At 38.0% G+C, this 7,525-nt stretch overlaps 1 pseudogene; it reads right to left on the bottom strand.

The window, feature by feature from the left end:
- Positions 1-3,618: 3,618 nt before the first annotated feature.
- On the bottom strand, positions 3,619-7,274 carry LOC141491239 (acyl carrier protein, mitochondrial-like; annotated as a pseudogene).
- Positions 7,275-7,525: the final 251 nt, after the last annotated feature.

Raw genomic sequence — 7,525 nt, forward strand, 5'->3', positions numbered from 1 at the left:
CCCACCTGAGTGCTGATTGTTCGTGCCAAAGTCACCTTCTGGGGATGCAGGGCTGCATCCACTATCTTATACACTGTAAAATCCTTGGGGGTCAGTTTTCCCGGGCAGGTGTCATTATAGGAGGCCATCTGCTGCCCTACCACCTTCCATTTATCTGGTTGGATCCCACTATGTTGCACCCAAGGGCAGATGTTCCAGATATTCTCAACAAAAGCACGGCACGTCTTGATAGGTAATTTACAGCCATGCTTAGCGCAGAGTTTATAAAGCTGCTCTGCAACAGCCTCTTTTTCCTCCGGCTCAAAGGCGGGAATACTATTCCGGCCCCCCATGCTGTCTACTAGCCGAGGCTGCAATCCTAACAGGTGGCAGAACTGCAAAGTTCCAGTTCGGCAAAAGAGAAGGAGGAAGCAGGGCACAATCAGACAGGCCAGCACGGCAAGGAGCGTGATTAGAGTAGAAGGAGAAAGGGGAGAGAAAGAAAGCATAGTCAACACAATAGGGATATGTCCCTCAGGCAATATCTGAGAGTAAACGCCCTCTCCTTCCTCCCGGTCAGAAACGACCGAGGCTGTCTGGAGAATCCGACCAGCGGATTCAGACGTTCCCTAGCAAAATCAGGTCCCGGGTTTCGGCACCACTTGCCGGGTTTTTATTTACAACGCCGGCTTCTTAATGCTAGTCCGTCCTCTTACTCACCAGTCCAACGCGTGGTGAGTCTTCGGGGTACCTCCGGCCCCCACTCTTTGATGGGGGAAGAACCAGACAGAGCGCCTGAGGTGGGTCATGAGTCTTTATTCTTCTGTGATCACATTCCCGCTCCTCCCCACCTCTCAGCAGACACTTTTATCCCCCCTGTCCTCCCTCCCATGAACTCTTAAACAATGAGGGGCCGAGTTCTGTAACATTCCTTTATAATGGGATTATTTTATCCCTTCTGTCCTCCCTCCCATGAACTCTTAAACAATGAGGGGCCGAGTTCTGTAACATTCCTTTATAATGGGATTATTTTATCCCTTCTGAGTGACCACCAAGCCTCTTCCCCCCGCCCCCAACAATTCCTCTTTCAAGATTAGGAAATTTATTTGCTTGAAACATCCCTCCTAGATATAATCCTTCCTCAACATAATCCCTAATCTTTCTGAATTATCTGTCAAGTTTCATGTCTTTCTATACCAAACTGTACTGGATTCACCTTTGAACATTTCAGATAAGAGCAATGCACATTTCTTCCACTCCTTCCTCCATGTTTATATACTCTTCACTTAACCCGATTATGAGAAATGGAAAATTATACCTCTTCTTTTTCTTTCTATACTACTATATCCCTTTTACTCTTTCTCAGCTTTCCCCTTTTCCAGACTCTCTCAGAAGAGAACCAATCCACCCCCAATGTTGATTGATGTTTTTCTTATTTGTCTTCATTTTTTTCTCTCTGAAAAAATTAAGGTTCTGAAGGGACAATTGTTTCGTCTTCCTTATTACAATGTTAGCACTACATCATCACACAGTTCCTTTCAATCCTTCAAATAAATTTACCTTTCTGGCAAATTGTTAACTAAATTAATTATTTAAAACTATTAAGTTAATTATTTAAAAACTATTTAAGTTAATTCAAAGTTCCTATTCAACTCTGATCTTTTCATCAAAAATTCTCAAAAGTCCTTTATTCTATTAAAAATAGGTTTTTCCTCACTAGAATTATATTCAGTTATTTCTAGGGTAAGTTCTTGATGTAAGCTTAATTTTTTTACCTTTTTGGAATGATGTATTCAAAGAGCTCTGGTTTATAGACTCTTCCAAGTTTCAAGTGATGCTGACAATGGTTTCTTAGCTTATAAACCTCTTCTTTCTGGATGTTTGTTAATTTTGTTTCTCCCATATAACAAAGTTTTGGCTTTGATATAATTAGAATGAAATTTTCCTTTGGGATTTTTTTTTTAGATTTTTGTAAGGCAAATGGGGTTAAGTGGCTTGCCCAAGGTCACACAGCTAGGTAATTATTAAGTGTCTGAGACCAGATTTGAACCCAGGTACTCCTGACTCCAGGGCCGGTGCTTTATCCACTGTGCCACCTAGCCACCCCTTGGGATTTTCTTTATGAATTGTTTTTACTTTCTCTTTGTGTTCTGGTTCTAAAAGCTCTATGAAATTTTCATTTGTGATTTAGTAAAATAGAGTATATCTTTTTTTAATCACTGTTTTTAGGGAATCCAATGATTCTTAAATTCTCTCCTAGATCTGTTTTTAAGGTAAGTAGTTTCTTATATATTTTACTTTGTCTTCTATTTTTCCCCACACTTTTTATTTTATTATAATATTTCTTGCTGTCTCATGGAGTCATTTTCTTCTTTTTGATTTTGTTCTTCAAGGCACTAATTTTACTAATCCTAGGCTAAGGATTATTTCCCTTGTTGGAAAAAATCATTGTGACACTTCACCTGAAAAGATCCCAGTAAAATCCACAGCAATAACAAATTGACCAGGCCAACCTAGCCAGCAGCTTCTTAGTCCAGTGAGAATCCAATCCTGCAGAGAACCCTGGCAAGCAGAGAAGTTAGATGTTTCAATAATCAAACCCTGGTTGTTTTGGAGAAAACAGCTAGCTACCCAAAAAGAGGTTATGAAATAATCCCATACTTGCTCCAGTAAGAACCTAAAATTCATACCAGACCAAATAGCGATCAAGAAATCCAATCTAATGAAAAAGCACAATAAGGATCTTATTCCACCCCAGAACTAGACAAAACCTAAGCTAGCACCCATAGGAAATACAAAAGGAATATATAAAAAAAAAACTGTACCAGCACAAATAATTCCATAGCTTCCCAGCATGACTAAAGAAGGGAGACACATCTATATCACCTCAAGGAAGAAGAAAAGGAGATTTAGCTTTCCTTAAGAGTTTAATTATTCTTCCTGGTTCTAAGTTAGCTATCTCTCCTATGGAAGCCCATCCTTAAGGTTTTCTGTCAGTTATGCTTCCCAAATTCCAGTCTCATTCTTATGCAGATAACTAGTTGGGGACAAAAGTAAGAAGACATTCTATACCCCAGGGGCAAATTGATTGTCTCAGTGAAACTTTAAATATGCAATTGAGGTATTCAAGGCTCAGACTAGTGCTGAGTGTTATACATCTGAATAGACTTTCCCTTTACTTCTAGAGTTCTTCTAACTTTCAGTTTAGCTAAAGTCCAAGAGACCACTTCCTTCTTTCAAGAATGCTTTAATTCGGTCATAACACTTGACACTTAATTCTTTTGGTTTGGGTGTTAACTTCCACTCTGGCCTGAAATTTGCCACTTTAATCTTAGTCTCTTTGCTCACTTCTAGTCCTTGATGGTATGACAAGTGTAAATCAACTTGTCCCTTGACAACAGCCTCATCTTCTATTGTATCTTTGTGACAGACAACTTTAACAGTCCCTGTTTCCTTTTGAGTTTTTTAAGGGCAAGGGATTTATCCTTAATTTTTTTTGTTATCCCCTTCACTGCCATGAATATAACAAGTAAAACACTGAATTTTTTTTATTAAAGATTTTATTTATTTTGAGTTTTACAATTTTCCCCCATCTTACTTCCCGCCCCCACCTCCCCCCACAGAAAGCAATTTGTCAGTCTTTACATTGTTTCCATGTTGTACATTGATCCAAATTGAGTGTGATGAGAGAAATCATATCCTTAAAGAAGAAACATAAAGTATGAGATAACAAGATCAGACAATAAGATATCAGGGCTTTTTCCCCTAAATTTAAGGTAATAGTCCTTGGTCTTTGTTCAAATTCCGCAGTTCTTTCTCTGGATACAGATGGTATTCTCCATTGCAGACAGCCCCAAACTGTCCCTGATTGTTGCACTGATGGAATAAGTGTGTCCATCAAGGTTGATCATCACCTCCATGTTGCTGTTAGGGTATACAGTGTTTTCAGTTCATTCAAATCCCTCCAGGCTTCCCTGAATTCCCATCCTTCCTGGTTTCTAATAGAATAGTAAAACACTGATATTTTTAAGACTTACTAGTTTTTTTCAGATTAAACATAACAAATAAGTACCCAAGGAGCTACTCATTTTCTTCTATTTGGATGGAAATTATGGAAACAGATTACCAAATTAGAAGCTACAGTTATTTGGTGACATTTCATTAATTACATCAAACAAAATCAAATAATAGATTTTGAAGATATTTTTAAAATTTTAGGCCACAATCTTTTCCAAACCCATGCAAAGTCTAATTTAGTAAATAAAAAATGTTCAACACAATTGTTTATATGTATCTTTGTATATTTTTAGGCATTAGTAGATCATTGATCTTCAAAGTGGGATGTACACATTTAAATGTGGGATGAAAATGTTGACTTCTATATTTAGGGGTGGCTAGGTGGCGCAGTGGATAGAACACCAGCCTTAGAGTCAGAAGTACCTGAGTTCAAATCTGACCTCAGACATTTAATAATTACATAGCTGTGTGGCCTTGGGCAAGCCACTTAACCCCATTGCCTTGAAAAATCTAAAAAAAAAAATTAAAAAGACTTCTATATTTATTTCTATTTATGGTGTATCATTTTCCTCTCCAGCTGATTTTAAAAATGAGGAACAGAGGCAATTAGGTTAAATGACTTGCCTAGGGTCACACAGCTATTAAGAGTCTGATTCTGGATTTGGGTCTTCCTAATTCGACTTTATTCACCATATCACTTAGCTGCCCCAATTCTTCCACATGGATAGATGGAATCTTTGTGAGGTCTCTTTTCCATCATTGTCTTTAGAACTAAGTATGAAATAAACTAAATTTAGCACTATAACTTTCTCACAAAGTATTAGACCAAGATTTCCAAAAGTATTGAAGCTTATTCATTCACATGATGGATTAAAAAAGGATTAAAATTACATTGTAAAGATTACAACATTAATATCAATAATATTTTAGTGAGAGCCCCAAAATTTTTTAGAATAAATAATGTTATTTCTATTTTAGGTAATATAAATGCTACTGTATTAATATGATAAATAATTTTAAAATAGATATGTACATACTGGAGTTGCATGCTCAAACATTTTAGTCATAAGTATGCATGACAAAAACATTTGGTGATCTCTGGTGGAGTAGACAGATCATAGAATGTGTAATCAAGAGATGTGGATTCATAAGGCTACCTTGGACACTTTTTTGTTGGGCTTCAGTTTTGACATTTTCAAAAATTGGAGACTATCTACAATATTTAGACACTTGAACTCCTTTAAAGGAAAACTGTGGCAAATTTAGAAAATATACTAAAAAATAGAGCCATTTCCTTACTGTCAAAGGTTCATATGTTCAAAGTTATGATTTTTGAACTATAAGGTCACAGAATTGGCCCTTTTGAATTGTGATACTGGAGAAGACTTTTAAGAGTCCCTTGCACAGCAAAGAGATTAAATCAGTCAATATTAAAGAAATTAATTCAGACTATTCATTGAAAAGGTCAAATACTGAAGACAAAACTTAAATTCTTTGGCCACATAATGAGAATACAGAACTTGATGGAAAAGAACCTGATGTTGGGAAAGATTCACCATAAAAAAAGAAAAGAGGACTATAGAGGATGAGATGGACAGATAACATCATTGAAGCAATGAATGTGAACTGGAAAGACTCTGAGAGATAGTGGAGAACAGAAGGACCTGGTGTTCTACGGTCCATTAGGTCATGAATTATTGGATATGACTGAAGGATTGAGCCACTACAATATTTGTCACCACAAATAGAACAAGAGGATAGAATGTTGTAAGGTGAGATTATGTTTAAGATACTTAAAGTAAATGTCAGTGATTAATCAGTAAATAGTTATTAAGCATGTTTTAGGCACTGTGGGATACAAAACAAAAGTGCGATGGTGCTTGTCCTTAAAGAGGTAGTTACTTCTTTCTAGAGGAATATTAAAGAACTATGTAATGTAGGGGCAGCTAGGTGGCACAGTGGATAGAGCATTGGCCCTGGAGTCAGGAAGATTTGAGTTCAAATGTGACCATTTAATAATTTTTAATAATACATTAATAATACATTTAATAATACATTTAATAATTACCTAGCTGTGTGACCTTGGACAAGTCACCACCTTGCAAAAAAAAGGGGGAAAAACCAAACTATGTAATGTAGAAATATGTTGTTACTTAGACATTGTAGAAAAACCTTAGGAAATAGAAAAAGTAGATATAATGGCATCCTTCCATTGGGTAGCTTTTTTTTTTCTGAGTCATTTCTAGGCAGATTTATAACCCAACTGTAGCACCATAACCCAAGTGGAGGCCTGGGGTTTCATGAGCTGTTGCTGTCTTTTTTTTTTGTTTTGCAAGGCAAACAGGGTTAAGTGGCTTGCCCAAGGCCACACAGCTAGGTAATTATTGAGTGTCTGAGATCGGATTTGAACCCAGGTACTTCTGACTCCAGGGCCCGTGCTTTATCCACTGCGCCACCTAAGCCGCCCCATGTTGCTGTCTTTTACAAGATGAGCATAAGCAAGTTTTCTTTAAATACTCAGAGTCACAAAAAGTTTCCAAAGTATTTTTCTTTTTTTTTTTTATTTTATATGTTTATTTTTAAAGGTCAACACATATTTAGACAGCTTAAATATATAGTTCCAACAGAAATAGTCCAACAAAAGCAGCAACAGTCTCTTAATGGGTTCTCACATTCAGACACTGGCTGGGATCATCCGAGTTCTTTGATTTAAAAAAAATTACTTTATTGGTATACATCTTTCTTATCTGCAATGTAATCTACAATCTCTTGTGGACACATTAACTTTTCAGCATCTATGTCAGTAATTTCAAACCCAAGCCCAGGTCTTTCATGAAATGGGAAGATACTGAAAGCTTTTCTGGGTCAATCTTTTTTTTTTTTTTGCAAGGCAAACGGGGTTAAGTGGCTTGCCCAAGGCCACACAGCTAGGTAATTATTGAGTGTCTGAGACTGGATTTGAACCCAGGTACTCCTGACTCCAGGGCCGGTGCTTTATCCACTGCGCCACCTAGCCGCCCCTGCGTCAATCTTATCATATAGTTTCAAGACATAGAGGACACAGTCCTTAATGCTCTCCAGTGTCAGAGCGGGCATGTCACCATATGGGCAGCTCAACTGTAGGGATATTCCTGAAACCTGCGTGTGCACAGGGGGCCAGGCCTGCCCTGCTGCTCACAGGGCGACCCCAGCAGTGAGCATGGGGCCCTGGGGGCTGGAGGGTGGCGCCCAGGCCGAGGGCAGGCTGTGGACACAGGCGAGAGGACACGGGCCACCATGGCTACGCCCCAAAGTATTTTTCTAAGAAGCAATAGCAATACTATGAACAACAATAATACTCCTAGCTCACAAAGCACTCTTCTCACAAAAGTCATGCAAGGTCTATAAGGTATTTTTCTTTCTATCTCTTCTTTATAATATGAAGAAACTGAGGACTGGAAAAGTTAAGTGGTTTCCCCATGACCACCTGATGTGAGTTGGCTTGATATTTGTTCATATCGGATTCCCAAATGAGGGCTCTCTATTCCTT

Source organism: Macrotis lagotis, chromosome 6, assembly GCF_037893015.1.
Source record: "Macrotis lagotis isolate mMagLag1 chromosome 6, bilby.v1.9.chrom.fasta, whole genome shotgun sequence".
NCBI lineage: Eukaryota > Metazoa > Chordata > Mammalia > Peramelemorphia > Peramelidae > Macrotis > Macrotis lagotis.